Below are 15,793 nucleotides of genomic sequence, written 5' to 3'. Positions count from 1 at the left end.
GCAGATTTGCTGCTAGAAGTTTTTGTCCTGGTAAGTTAATAAGCGACAATGGAACTAATTTCGTTGGAGCAGCACCTTTACTGTTGAACATAATGAACGACCCAAAGGTTAAGTCGGCGCTGGGAATCCGAAATTGTATTTGGCAGTTCACAGCTCCAAGAGCTCCATGGCAAAATGGATTTACCGAAAGAATGATTGGTATTGTCAAGAACTGCCTGAGGAAAACATTACATAGAACTAAGATCACGAGAGAAGATTAAATTTAAGAACTAACTGAAATTGAAACCAGGATTAATAATAGACCCTTGACTTATCAAGACACTAGTGACTCGCTAGAGGCCTTAACACCGGCTCACATGTTATATGGTAGGAAGCTCCATCCGATGCCTTGTGTGGATATCCAGGAAGAAGTTGATGATCCTAACATAGAAAATAATGATTTAGGACTACATCTGCGAGAGGGATATCAACATCTGAAAAGGGTGCTGGATACTTGGAATAGACATTGGAGCGAAGAGTATCTTTTGAACCTACGCGAGAGGTTTTATGGAGCTCAAGATGCCATCAACAAATCAGTTATTAACATAGATGTGGTCTTAGTGAAGACTGAACAGCCAAGATCCCAGTGGCCATTAGCTAAAGTGATCTCCACACACCCAGATTCTGAAGGGGTGCTGAGACTCGTAAAAATGCAGGGGACATACCAGTATAAAAACTATTGATAAACTGGTACCCCTTGAGTTAGCAGCCACTCCGGATCCAGAGGATGGTGAAGATCAAACGGGTCAAGAGGCGCGACCTAGTAGGGCCGCAGCAAAGGGTTCTCGAGAACTCTTGGCTAAGGGTCATATTACATGATACAACGTATCATTTTCCGCCGGCCAAAAATCTGTGGGAAATATTTTCTCCCAGAGCAGTTGCGCTCTCTATTTTCATCATAGTTATCCCTGGTTAAAGGCAGAGGAAAAATGGAGACCGTTGTTAATTGTTCAAGCGGTTATAATAACCCAGAAATTACGGTCTCTAATCATTCTTGTTATTGATAAATTAAATGCTACTGCATTTAACCCCCGTGGACAACTATACATTGTAAATACATGTAATTATGTGGTATTTTCCACTGACCTAAACTGCGTCTGCGCGTTAGGTGACGTGGCAAGCAGGGAAAGATTCTCCTGTTAAGGCAGATGTGGAATTAAGATATTTACACAGTTAAAGGGAATATTTGGTCTAACTTTAGTTTAAGTAAAACAAAGATTTTGTTAGATTTACCCTGCATATATCATGATGTAATCTAACTATTTAGTTCTGTAAATAATTAATAGTTGGCAACCTACCATTCTATGAGGGAGGTGGGACCTGCCACACACCGCACTCTGCTCCCAGACCTTGTGGAGTGAACACACTTTGTTCCTAGTCATTCTCAAGCTAGGTTGTACATAAGCACCATAAGGACGCTTGATTGCTCTAGCAACTACACTAAGCAGCCTCATCGTCATCGGTTAACGATCACTCCCTCTTCACTAGCTAAGTAACCTTTACGAATTGGCCAATTCAAGGGGGAATTAGCTATGAGATAGAAGAGAAGTAGTTATTGTAGGTGAGTTAAGGTTAAGTTACGTTTCGCCTAACTCTATGAGACGTTTGATTTACTTAACAACTTTATAGACGAGTAACGACCTACGAGTTGTTTATTAGTAAATACCAGAAATTTCTTACATAGCGGTGCCCCGGCAGGGATACCGACTTGTATACATTAAATATTTTTCACATTTTGGTGCCCAGAAAGAGGGCCCCGATTTGTTTACCAGAACTATTAAACATTTTTCAAAACACTACCGCAATATATATATATATATATATATATATATATATATATATATATATATATATATATATATATATATATATATATATATATATATGTGTGTGTGTATTGCGGTAGTGTTGTGAAAAATGTTTAATAGTTCTGGTAAACAAATCGAGGCCCTATAAATGGCAATTATATATAATTAATTGCCATTTATAGCTTTATACCTCGTCTCCGTGGACGAATACTGCATGACAGCTACATAAAATTCAGAATGAAGGAACAACGATTGAACAGTACTAATGTCGTCTGTTGATCGTTGGGATGTTTACGTTTGGAAGACCGTCGTTGGAGTAATGCTAAAATCCGCATAAGTCAGGACGAAAACTCTAAATTTGCATGACAGCTACAAAAATTGGCAGGTTGAAGGAACAATGACTGAACTGAATTAAAGTAGTGTGGAGATTGTTTGGATCTTCTTACGACAGGAAGACGGTCATATGGGTAATACTATACTGTAAATCGCATAATTGAGGGCGAAAACACGAAAATTAATACTTCCGCAGATTTACTCCAAACTGGCTGGGAAACACATCCCGTTGTATCAATTTCATAAATTATTTTTGAGGGTCTGAGAATTCCGTGGAGAAAAAAAATAAGAAACAAGGCTAAATGAGGTGTCACGCAGGAAGAAATTGATTTACTGTAAAGGAATTCTGCCATGTCTTTGTTTTAAGCCCTAAGAGTTTCCTTTCATTCGAGGCGTGAAAGCAGGTAGGAAATTTGACGTTATTTTTATGTGCGTCACTAGAGCTGTAATGTGGCTTCCTGAGCCAAGTGAACAAATATGAAATATGGAATAGTTTCCCCGTATCTTGAATCGTGTAAATACCAAGGTGAAACCACTGCGGGAGCCAGTGAATTTTTTCAAGAAAATCGTTTATTTATCATAAATGCATTATTAGAAAAAAACTAGAAACAGTTCCGTACTGAGATATACAACGTATGTCATTTTTTATTTCTCATATACGTCGAGTTGTTGTTCATAATGGATCAAAAAAAAAAGAAAAAAAAAAGGCTCTAGTATTGTCCTTTACATGTTGGGATTAATTGGATTTTTCATTTCCGAAGAGACTAATGACTTCTTTTCAGGATTGACTTAACGGATAAAAGGTACAGTACCTCCAAAAGTCAATCAGTTATGACTGATATCATTCACTCTGGGGGTACTTCAAAACTGTTTCACTGGAGTGATGCTTGTATGAAGGTATTTATGGCGAAATCGTTAAATATGAAAATTCCCACAAATTTACTCACAACTGACTTGGAATCACACTCAATGCTTACCATTAATATGGAGACAGCTGAGTAAAAAAGAAATTTTTTCAGGAAACATATAAGATATCGATTATACGTAAATACAGCTAACATTTGAGGTGCTTCAGAGCAGAGGGTTTTGATTGATGTTTAGGTCAATGAGACAAGCGAGAAACTTCAAATGTGTGTACTTTTTTTATCTGCAGTAGGTTCACAATAAAATTACAACGAGTCTCCTCCCTGAATTAAAAGAAAAAGAAAAAAAATAATAATTGGACATTAGGAAGATTCCCGTTTCATTATAAACCACATTCCCTTAGGTGAAACATCTCATATCTGTAACCACATGAGAACGAATATTTATGAGATTTTGACTTTCACCCATTAATTTTTATTAGAGTGTAAATACACTACCGAGATACCGATATATATAATTAATTATCAATTATAACTTTATACCCTATCTACGTGGGCGTAAAGAGCATGACATCTACAACAAATGCAAAATGAAGGAACACTGAACTGAACTAATGTCGTCTCTTGTTTGTTGGGATTTTTACGTTAGGAAGACCGTCGTTTGTGAAGCTAAAATCCGCATAACTGAGGGGGAAAATGCTAAATTAGCATGACAGCTACAAAAACATTCAAGTTGAAGGAACAGTGACTGAACTACATTAATGTCGTCTGGAAATTGTTTGGATCTTTATTTTGCTAAGACAGTCATATGAGTAATGCTAAAACCCACATAATTGGTGCCGAAAACACTAAAAATGAAACTTCCTCAAATTTACTCTAAATAGGCTGAGAAACACTCCGAGTTGTCTAAATTTCATAAATCATTTCTGAGGGTCAGAGAATTCAGTGGAGAAAAAATTTCGGTAACAAGGCTAAATGAGGTTTCACGTAGGATAAGAATGATTCACAGGAAACGAATTCTGCCGTGTGAGGATTTTTAAGCCTTAACAGTTTCCTTTCATTTGTCGCGTGAAAACAGCTAGGAAATTTAATGTTATTTTTATGTGCATCACTAGGGCTTTAATGTCGCATCCTGAGCCTAGTGAAGAAATATATTGGAATATTGTCTCCGTATGCCGGTTCGTGTGATATCATGATTCATATTTACCAAGGTAAAACCACTGTGGAAGGCAATTGATAGTTTACAAGAAAATCGAGTATTCATGATCCTAACTGCATTATTAGAAAAAACTAAGTACTATTGCGACCAGGAGTTCTTAGCCACCCTCGTCCAGCCAACCCGTGTATGTGGCAGCGTCGCATTCACGAGTATAGAAGTTGCCTTCGATGCATTTCTGTCGAAATATATTCCTTCAGCTTTGGGATTGTACTAATGGATAAAGCAATAGTAATATTTACTTTGAAGGTTTGACTCTAACACGAATATATCATACTGATTATTTAATAACTTGTGTCTCGTATAGAGCCAAGCAAGTGACAAATATGTATATTTGGTTCCACTCCACGACTTCCTGTAGGTTTGAACCTGCGAACACAGAGTGAACAAGTTCGAAACATTCATTTGTTAACAGGAGAGAGAGAGAGAGAGAGAGAGTGTGTGTGTGTGTGTGTGTGTGTGTGTGTGTGTGTGTGTGTGTGTGTGTGTGTGTGTGTGTGTGTGTGTGTGTGTGTGTGTGTGTGTGTATGGTGGGCGCCTGTGAATTTTGGAATAATGACGTGGAGGCAGACTGGCGCAGGGAAATGCAAGGGATGAGAAACCCCGGATTCCTGTGATCCATTGAAAACAGGCCACAGTGTGAATATTTCTTCCATTAGTCACTAGAACTTGCCTTGCTTTGTGATATATTTTTTTTCTTTAGGATTGCTTTCGTTCGAATAATGAATTAGGAGATAAATGTTGTTGATTTAACAAAAAGTTGTGCTTAAGAAAGTAATTTGCCTCTGTCCAGAGAGAGATATCCAGTTAATCAGAAAAATACTCATGAGTTTGCCAAAAATCTCCAGGTGCCAACCGTCAGAGAAAGAAAAAAATGCGAACATAAGACATTTAACAGACGTTACGCGGCCTGCCAAATTATTTGACAGTCAACTGGCGTTACCCAGAATAAAACCCATCTTACATTTTGTCCGACAAGACGTTATCCTGGGATAAATAAACTCCTTCATCAGCCAAAGGAAAAATTCCCTGTTTAGCTCGATCACTTTATTTATTCATATCGCATAAAATCATGTGAATGTTGCCGGAATGAAGCCTATTATCTATGGCCTGGCAAACTCCCTGTAAAGAGTACCCGGTACTGTTTTCTACCGACAGACTGAGTTAAGCGGTGAGACTCATCTTTCGTGTAGGGAAATCCACCCCGCCTCTGTGTGTGTGTGTGTGTGTGTGTGTGTGTGTGTGTGTGTGTGTGTGTGTGTGTGTGTGTGTGTGTGTGTGTGTGTGTGTGTGTGTGTGTGTGTGTGTGTGTGTTGAATTGAGAGTCATCTGACTTGTGGAGCATGGTATGCGGGTTGGTAGGTTGATGACAGGGTGGGTGGATTGATTAGTGTTGGCTGGTAGTTTCACAGGCGGATTAGGTGGAGTGGGTGGGCGAAAGGGTTGTTAGGCTGGTTAAGTGGGGTGGAGTGGGGTTCGTGCATTAAGTGGGGTGGGTGGTGGGGCTACCTGTAGGACAAGGCAAGAGGCGGGTTCGTGTCGTCCTACTTTTGAGACATACTGTATTGAGTAAGGTTGTGGCTATGTGCGTTGATGGGTGGGTGTGTAGGTGGAGAGTTGGGTTGTGGGAAAACAGGCCACTGGGGTTGGGTGATTTGAGTTAATGTCCGAGTTGGGAAAATCGGTGCACAGGGGATATTATTCTGGAATCATGCTGAAGTAGGTATATATATCCAGTGGCTTACAACAGGTCCATAGTGCAATACGTCTGTTGGTTAACAGGTCTGTGTTTCAACTGCATTCATCAGTGGGTGATATAACCACGTCGGATAACAGGTTTATGGGGAAAATAGGTTCATTATGAAAAATACATCCATGTAGGAAACCTGCATCCGTGGAGAGATTCAAGGTTGACGGAGAAATTGGTCCGTGGGGAGGAAATACATCAACGGGGAAAAAAGGTTACGTAGAAAAGTAGGCGTCTTTGAAAAAAAAAAAAAGTCATTAAGGAAAATGGTCCATGGGGGATTGTGCTCCGAGTGGTGAAAATGTCCATTGATAAAATTATTTATAGGGTGAAAATAGGTTCATAGAGGCATACACGTACTGTAAACATAAATAGAGCTATTTAAAATAAATAGGACAAAATATCCAACTTTTAACAGCAACCGTTGCGTGGAATTAGGCTTACCACTGCACACCTTGGACCAAACAACCATTAGCCAGACCCTATTACCACTTCATCATCTAGTCATTATATTTCATAATTTACCTCCATATAGTGAATGGTTGGCGAGTAGAGGTAGGGGAGAAGATGAGAGAGAGAAGAGAGAGGTATATGTGAGCAGGAGAAGGGAGGTTAAGAGACTGGTGAAGGAGAGTAAGAAGAAAGTGGATGAAGAGTTTGGGAGGAATCTGAGCGTGAAATGGAGGGAGAGTAAGAAATTGTTTTGGAAGGAGGTAAAGAAAGTAAGGCAGTGTGAAAGGGGAAATAGTAAGGGAGTGAAAGATAGGAATAATAGATTGTTGGTGGAGAAGAGAGAGAAATTGAGGAGATGGAAGGAGCACTTTGAGGATTTGTTGAATGTAGAGAGTGAGAGCAGTGTGAGTATAAGTGGTTGGGGAATGGCTGAGAGAAGAAGAGATGAGAGGAGGGAGGAAGAGATCAGTAGGGCGGAAGTAGTGGAAGCGATGAAGAAGATTAAGCTGAGAAAGGCCCCAGGAATTGATGGAGTGTGTGGTGAAATGCTTAGGTATGGGGGTGAGATTGTTGTGGAGTGGATATGGAAGTTGTGTACAGTAGATTGGCTTGGGAAGAGGGAAGGGTTCCAGAGGACTGGAAATCAGGCATAATTGTTCCTCTGTACAAAGGAAAAGGGGAGAGAGAAATATGTGGTAAACATAGGGGTATTTGCCTTCATAGTGTGACTGGTAAGATATATGGTAGAATACTCATTGATAGGGTTAGGCATATGACAGAGGAGCTAGTTGGAGAAGAACAAGGGGGATTTAGGAAGGGAAAAGGGTGTGTAGATCAGATATTTGTTCTAAGATGTGTATCCTGCCTTCATGGACTTGGAGAAAGCTTATGACAGAACAGATAGGCAAGGTATGTGGAAGGTATTAAGAATATATGGAGTGGAGGGAAAATTGTTGAGTGCTGTGAAGAGTATGTACGAGGGAGCTAGGGCTACGGTGCGAGTGGATGGTGAGCTGAGTGAGTTCTTTGATCTCAGTGTGGGACTGAAACAGGGGTATGGCTGTTTAATATATATATGGATGGGGTTGTAAAGGAGGTGCAAGGTAGGGAAGTGGATGTGGGGCTGGCCCTAATGAATGAGGGTGAGATTTGGAAGCTTCCGGAGTTGCTGTTTGCTGATGATACAGTATTGTTGAGTGAAGATGAATGGGAGTTGCAAGGTTTGGTGAATGAATTTGGGACAGTGTGTAGGAGGAGGAAGCTGAAAGTTAATGTAAACAAAAGTAAAGTTATGGTGTTTGAGAGGAATGAAGTCACAGTGTGCAGTGAGGTTGGATGGTGAGGATATGGAGAATGTGAGTGCATTCAAGTACTTGGGTAGTGTGATGAGTAAGGATGGAACTTTGGGGGATGAAGTACGTGAAAGGGTACAGCAGGGAAGGAAGGTTGTTGGTACACTAAAAGCAGTAATGAGAAATAGGGAGGTGAGTATGGAAGTTAAGAAGTCACTGCATGATGGTATTGTGATCCCTACCCTGACGTATGGAAGCGAGGCGTGGACCTTGGAAGAGGGGAACAAGTCAAGAGTGAGAGCAGTGGAAATGAGTTACTTGAGAGGAGCATGTGGATTGACGTGGTGGAGGGACAGGTTGACGAATGAAGAAGTGAAGGAACGTTGTGGGGTAGATGTGGATGTGGTTGAGAGGATTAGGAGAAATACACTGAGGTGGTTTGGACATGTGGAGAGAATGGAGAATGAAAGACTGACTAAGAGAGTGTATGTAGGTGAGGTGGAGGAATGGAGAGGGAGGGGTAGACCGAGGATGAGGTGGAGGGATGGAGTTGAGAGGTACATGAGGGAGGGGGGGGTGAGCTGGGGGGAAGGTAGTCAAATGGTGGGTGACAGTGACTTGGAGCCGTTTTGTCTGCGGCCACCCTTTGCGGGATTAGGGCGTCGGGCTATAGATAGATAGATAGATAGACCTTCATTTAGTCATTTAGGCATAGAAAGCCAACCGAAACGAAAGGAAAAAACCCTGTTTAACTGTGTTGAGCACCTCATTTCTCCACCTCATTCCTCTAAAATTCAAGGGCACCCGCTCCTCTCTCTCTCTCTCCCCCCCCCCTGTGGGCAGCCACCTTGTCGTGGTGGGGGGGCTTGCATGCCCCTGTGATCCCACAAGCCTGCCCGTGGATGTAACGACATCCGGCAGGGTCTCCCACGCGGGTGGGGTTGTGGGTGAGAGGTCTGACTAAGCGCTGCCCGAAACGTAGGTTACCCCTAAGGGTCATCGGTGCTGCCCTCCAGAGGGATCGCCTCGGTGCTGTCCAGAGTTGGTTGGTTGGGTGTCTGGGCTGGGGGGTGTTGGGGAAGGGGGTCTTTGCACTGGTGGCAGCGAACTTTCGCATCACAGGGTCTCCTTTTGGGGACACTCTCTGGGGACGAGGTACCCCGCTCCCATCAGACCGTGCTCGGTCCCCTCACTCCCTGGTAGGCGGTTTCCCTTGGTTCCTGGTGCCAATTCATATTTACTAGAGTGTGTATGGATACATTGAACACTTCCTTAACCACTCGTGTGGTCGGTGACCAGCCACACAAGTCGGCATCAAGTGGTCACTCTCTGGCCGACGACCCTGTACCCTCCGGGTCGTCTGCCAAAACTGCGACTTTAGATGTTCCCTGCATCGAGTTATTACCTGGTGTCTTTGTGAAACACTCCTACACAAAGTATATAGTCCTCAAAACTAATGATGGTACTTCCTTCTGGAACCTGAACTGTTTTAAGATTCACAGTGGTCTGGTTACAGCATATGGATTTGCCCCCAAGGTCTCATTGCAGGGTGATGGTTCTCTGTTGCTAGAAGCCAAGAATGAAGAGGAGAGTTCACGCATCCAGTCCCGCTGATTATCCCGTATCTGCCTCGCGTCACTTGGCCCTAAATCAGTCCCGAGGGGTTGTGTATTCTCGTGACTTGATCTCGTATTCTGATTCTTCCCTCTTAGAGGGGCTGGCTCCTCAGGGTGTTGTAGGAGTACAGAGAATTATGAAGAAGGTTGATGGGGTTTTAACCCCCACGCCCTCTCTTATCTTGACATTTGACCGTCTTACCTTGCTGGAGGTTATCACTGCTGCGTGGTGGAAGCTAAAGGTTAAACCTTATGTTCTCCGACCTAGAAGATGCTATTATTGTCCAAGATTTGGTCACGTCCGCGTTCTTGCAGGTGGGAAGCGTCTGGCCTTCCTGAGGTCTGTGGAAATTGTGGTGGAATTTCTCATGGCATAGATGATTGTTCTCAACCCTCTAAATGTTTGAACTGTGGAGGAGCACATGCAGCCTCCTCAAGGGATCGCGAAGTATACAAATATGAATACAAGATCATTTCTGTCCGAACAAAGGAGAAAATTTCCTTTTCTGAGGCAAAGGCCAGGGTAAAGGAGCGGTTCATTCGCCCTGGGGTTACCTTTGCTGCTGCGTAGTCTCGCCATAAAGCTACCCGGCAGGTGCCCCTGCCATCACACAATGCCCCATCAAATTCTCGGGGTTCTACTTCCCGGCCTTCTCGCCCGGGGGGTTCCACTGAGGGAGTGCAGCCTGGAAGCAGCTCTGCTTCCTCCAGGGAGGTGCCTCCTGTCTCTGGGGGTGTCCCCTCTGCGGTGGTTCTTCCAGCGTCTGGGAGTGCCTCCCCCATCCCAGTTCCTCCGGTTCCTCCTGTGACAAACACCCGTGTCGATGCTACACTTTGCTTTGACACATCCAAAACTCCCGATGTCCTTCCTGTGCATCCTTGTCCTGACATCCAAAAAAACCAGCGTCTCTTACTTCTGTATCAGCTGCTACTTCCGTACCGACTGCTGCTCTTGTACCATCTGCCCGCTCTGCTACTGTTGCTCAATCTTCTTTACAGTGTGGCACTATAGTTTCTAATGCTTTAGGTTCTGGTGCAGAGATGGAGGTTGCATCTGCCAACCTCAAACGAGTGAGGAGTGAGGAGTTTTGGGGTGACTCCCCTCCTTCTAAGGTTCAAACTTCTGTACCACATGAGGATTCTGAGGGGGCTCTTCGCTCAACAACCCAGCCAGTGGTGGCGTCTAAGTCTGTGGGTGTTCATGATGGCCCTTCTAGGATTCCCGTCCCTGCCTCTTCCTCAGGTGTGGTGGGGCCTGGGTCTTTAGATACTCACAGAGCTCAGTCGATTGCTCCCTCTGATCCGTCACCCAGCGGCCAACCTTTGGATGATTTGGTTGGGGGGGGTTCGGTTGGCCCCGAGGTGCCAGCTGAACCCTCACATGGGTGTGCGGACGGGGCACGTGGGTCTTCCAAGAAGGTCTCTGTGCTTCAGACTCATTCTGGCGATGGGTGGGACATGTCTCGGGGTAAGGGTACTTCCACCCATGGAAACTCTAAATCTTCATTGCCTTCTCGGTTGGTGAGGCAGAGCTCCACGCCTAGGAAGAAGGGCTTTCACTCCCTTCCCAACGAGGTTGCTACATAGCTTTCTAAGTTCATAATATTTAATACTAATCACTATGGCTCAATTGGTACCAATCTGTCTTCAGTGGAACTGTAGAGCTGCCATGGCAAATTGGGAGGAATTGCAGTTATTACTCTCTGCTCTGAACCCACTATGTGTGTGTCTTCAGGAGACAATGGTGGGGGACAGACTGTTCCCTTCCATTAGGGGGTATAAAGCCTTCCATGCATCTCCTCCTGGTGGTCACAGCGGTGGATGTACAATTTTTTGCCGTTCTGATGTCCCCTTTATTTCCTTTGAGATTCAGTCCCCTTTTCAAATTCTAGCCATACAGATGCACGTTAGAAGGTGCTATACCATCTGTTGTCTGTACCTTCCACCTTCCGTCCCTGTTATACGTGCTGATCTAGAAACCCTTATCAGCCAACTTCCGCCCCCTTTCCTACTCCTTGGTGACCATAATGGCTGCCATCCTTTGTAGGGTGATTCACTTTCAAATCCCCGGGGTGATCTTCTTGCCTCTTTGGTTGGGGATTTAGATTTGGTTGTCCTAAATGATGGAATGCCAACCACTTTTCATGTTCAGACTGGCACGTATTCTGTCACTGACCTTACCATCTCCTCTGTGCCCTTGATTTTTCTTAGGAGGTTTTGGATGATCTACATGGTAGTGACCATTATCCTGTAGTGGTCCAGCCTACTTGCTCTGTTCCTGTAGCCCGTCTGCCACGCTGGTGTCTGGACAGGGCTGATTGGTCTCTCTTTGAGGAACTATGTGTATTTGCCAACAGGGTTACTGATTTTTCAACTATCGATGATGCTGAATGTTATTTTACTAAGACCATTTTCTCAGCAGGGGTTCATTCTATCCCACGGACTTCTGGTGTTTTTTCCCGGAGACCTGTGCCATGGTGGAATGATGACTGCTCCATAGCAAAGGGAACTTACAAAGCAGCTGCTCGTCGGTATTTTGCCAATCGTAATGTTGTTTTTCTAAAAATACAGTTTCGCAAAGCACGTGCTCACTATAGATGGGTCATGAAGAATGCTCGCCGTAACTCGTGGAGGTCGTATGTTTCTACAATTACTTCACTGTCTGTGGTGTGGAAAAATGTGCGCAAGATATCTGGTAGGTTCTCGCCCCCTTCCCCTCCGGTGTTGCACCTTCACGGAGAACTTGTGTCTGCACCAGATGCAGTAGCCTCTGCTTTTGCAGATCAGTTTTACGTTGCCTCCACAAAGGATCCTTCTCAGCCATTTGCCACCTGTCGTAGGAATCAGGAGAGGTTGGGTCTTGACTTTCGCTCTCGTGGCGGAGAGCTGTATAATTTAGATTTCAGCCTCCGTGATCTACATGCTGCCCTTTCAGAGTGTCATGACACTGCTCCTGGGCCTGACGATATTCCATACGCTATGCTGCATCATCTTCCGGCTGATTCACTTCAGTTTTTATAGGACCTTTTTAACAGGGTTTGGAGTGAGGGCTCTGTTCCGAGGAGTTGGAAGTTTGGTATTGTCCTCCCCTTTCCCAAGCCTGGTAAAGACCATTCCCAAGTCTCCAACTATCGCCCTATCACTTTAACATCATGTGTGTGCAAGCTGTTGGAAAAGATGGTCAATGTCAGGCTTATGTGGTTTCTGGAGAAGGGTTGCTTTCTCTCTCCGTCGCAGAGTGGTTTCCGTAAATTACGGTGCACTTCAGACAACCTTATCAGGCTTGAGGCGTCAATCTGTGAAGTTTTTGCCTCCAAGCAACATCTTGTGGCTGTGTTTTTTGACCTTGAAAAGGCTTATGACACTGCCTGGCGCCATGGCATCCTCCAACAACTTCATTCCTTTGGTTAACGTGGTCTCCTGCCTGTGTTGCTTGTAGACTTCTTGACTGATCGTGTATTTCGGGTCCGTGTGGGTTCTACCCTCTCTGCGCCACTGTGCCAGGAGGAAGGTGTCCCGCAGGGGAGTGTCTTAAGTGTTTCCCTGTTTGCAGTGGCCATTAATGGTATCATTGACACTGTGCCTGCTGGGGTATCCTCATCCCTTTATGTGGATGACTTAGCTCTATGGTTTTCTGGCTCCCGCATGTCTGCTATTGAGCAGCGTATGCAACTTGCCTTGGACAAGATTTCTGCCTGCACCAGTTCCAAGGGTTTTCGGTTTTCCCCTTCAATGACTGTGGCTATGCACTTCTGTAGGATGAGAGGGGTACACCCGGACCCTGATCTCCAGCTCTGTGGCAGGAGACTCCGCTGTGTGAGACGAAATTCTTGGGCCTGGCTTTTGATTGTCGTTTGACATGGGTCTCACACTTGGCAAATCTTAAAACATCATGTATGAAGGCTCTCAATCTATTTAGGGTTTTGTCCGATACCTCTTGGGGTGCTGATCGAAGGACACTTGCATTTGTTTCAGGTATTTGTAACCTCTAAGCTGTCATATGGCTGTGAGGTATATTCCTCCGCCACAGAATCAAGACTAAAAACTCTAGATGCTGTCTATCATACTGGTCTTCGCCTTGCAACTGGGGCTTTTCGGTCCTCTCCAATTCCCAGCTTATTGGTGGAAGCTGGTGTGCCTCCCTTAGATCTACTGCGTCAGTCTGTTGCAGTACGGTGCTGGCTCCGGATTCGTCGCCTTCCAGACTCACTTGTCTGTGAGGGTGTGACGAAACAGTCTTGTCTTTTGTGTTATAGTAGACACCCTCGCATGCCTCGTCCATTTGGCTATAGGGTTCAGGATATAATGGAGGGGTTTGGTTTGTCGGCAGTACTTGTCAGTCCTGTTCGGATCCAGAGGGTTACGCCTTGCAGATTGCCGAAGGTAACTTTCTGCAGGCCTATTGCAGGTTCAAAGGATTTTGTCGCTCCTCAGTGTCTTTTAAGGTTATTTTTAGAACATTCTTCTAGTCATGGTGGTTCTGTGCCTGTGTATACTGATGGCTCTAAATCCGCATCAGGTGTTGGTTTTGGAGTAGTATTTCCCAATTTTAGCCGTGGAGGTAGTCTTTCTTTGGTTGCCTCAGTTTTTACTGCGGAGTTGTTGGCCATCATTTTAGCCTTGAAGTTGGTGTTCGTTCATCCTGACAATTATTTTACTATTTTTAGCGACTCTCAAGGGGCGCTTTTGGCCCTGGACTCTTTTAACTCTTCCCATCCCTTAGTTTTAGCTATTTTGGAGTGGCTGTTCCTCATTCGTCGTCGGGGGAAGAGAGTGGATTTTTGCTGGGTTCCCGCACATGTTGGTGTGGTGGGCAATGAGACTGCTGATGCATTGGCCAAGGCTGCGGCTACTCAACAGCCCCCAACAGAATATCCGCTTCCTGCATCTGATCTAACACCTTACTTGCGGGACAGAATGCATGTGTGTTGGCAAAGACGTTGGGATGGTGTTGCTCATAATAAGCAGAAAGAGGTCTTCCACAGAGTGGTTGTGCCAAGGGTTCTCCCTTCCATGCCTCGGCGATTGGAGGTAGCTCTTGCTAGGCTTCGCATTGGGCACTCTCGGCTTACACATGGGTTCCTGATGAGTGGCGAGAATCAACCGTACTGTGATGATTGCTTTGTTCCCCTTACTGTCCGTCACTTGCTGGTCGAGTGTTCAAGTTTGGGGGACCTGCGTCGGAGATTCCTCCATAGGCATATAGGGGTAGATGGTGCCTACTGTCTCTCCTCGATGCTTGGGGGAGCCCATAGCGTTTTTACTGATGTCTTTGTTTTTCTTCAGGAGGCGGGCCTCCTTCCACTTTTATAAGAAATTGTTCTCTTTTAACTATCCTTTTGTTACTTTCAGTGTATTATTTCTAGAAAAAGTTAACTATGCACAATTTATTTGCCATGTGTTTTAGCTTGTTGTCCGGCGGCATATGACCTTAGCAGTTGCGCCGCCAGTTTTTACAACAATCAATCAATCAACCAGTGTCCTTGAAATGAAGTATTGTCTCCATGTTGAGATAAATTGATTTTTAATTTCAGATTAGACTATTGGCTTCTTTTCAGGCTTGACTTCACGTATGAAAGGTAGTTCAATAGGTGAATTAGTTCTGGCTGACATCAATCACTATGGAGGTACTTAAAAAATATTTCACGAGTGATTCTTGTTTGAAAGTATTTTTGGCGAAATCGTAAAATATGCACAAATATACTGAAAATTGACTGGAAAACAAACTCTATTTTTACCAACACTAAGGAGAAACATTTGAGGGGAAAAAAAAAAATGACAGGAAATATATCAATATTTATATTACAAGTAAATACAGCTGACATATGATGTGGTTAAGAACAGAAAGTTTCGATATATGATTCGGTCACCGAAACAAGCGAGAAACTTGTGTATTCTTTTTTCATGTGTACTAGATGCACATTAAAATTGCAGCGAGCCTCATTAATGAATTTAAAAAAAAAAAATAATAACTGGTCATAATGAAGATTCATGTTACATTATTAACCACAATTCCTTAGGTTAATCAACTCAACTCTCTTTCCTCTTGGGAAGGAATATTGATGAGATTTTGAGTTTCAGCTATAGAATATTTCGAGAAAGTAAGTACACTACCGAATATATATATATATATATATATATATATATATATATATATATATATATATATATATATATATAATTAAATGCCAAGTATAGCTTTATACCTCGTATCCGTGGACGTATAGTGCATGACAGCTACAAAAAATGGAGAATGAAGGAACACATTAAACCGTACTGTCGTCTATTGATTGTTGGGATATTTAAGCTTGGATGACCGTCGTGTGAGTGATGCTAAAATCCGCATATGTAAGGGATGAAACGCGAAATTTGCCTGACAGCTACAAAAATATGCATGTTGAAGGAACAGAGTCTGAACTGCATTAA

The sequence above is a fragment of the Coenobita brevimanus genome, chromosome 30 (genome assembly GCF_032717465.1).
Source record: "Coenobita brevimanus isolate Jiangsu-jjx chromosome 30, ASM3271746v2, whole genome shotgun sequence".
NCBI lineage: Eukaryota > Metazoa > Arthropoda > Malacostraca > Decapoda > Coenobitidae > Coenobita > Coenobita brevimanus.
The sequence above is the reverse complement of the archived record's forward strand: the minus strand, read 5'-3'. Positions refer to the sequence as shown.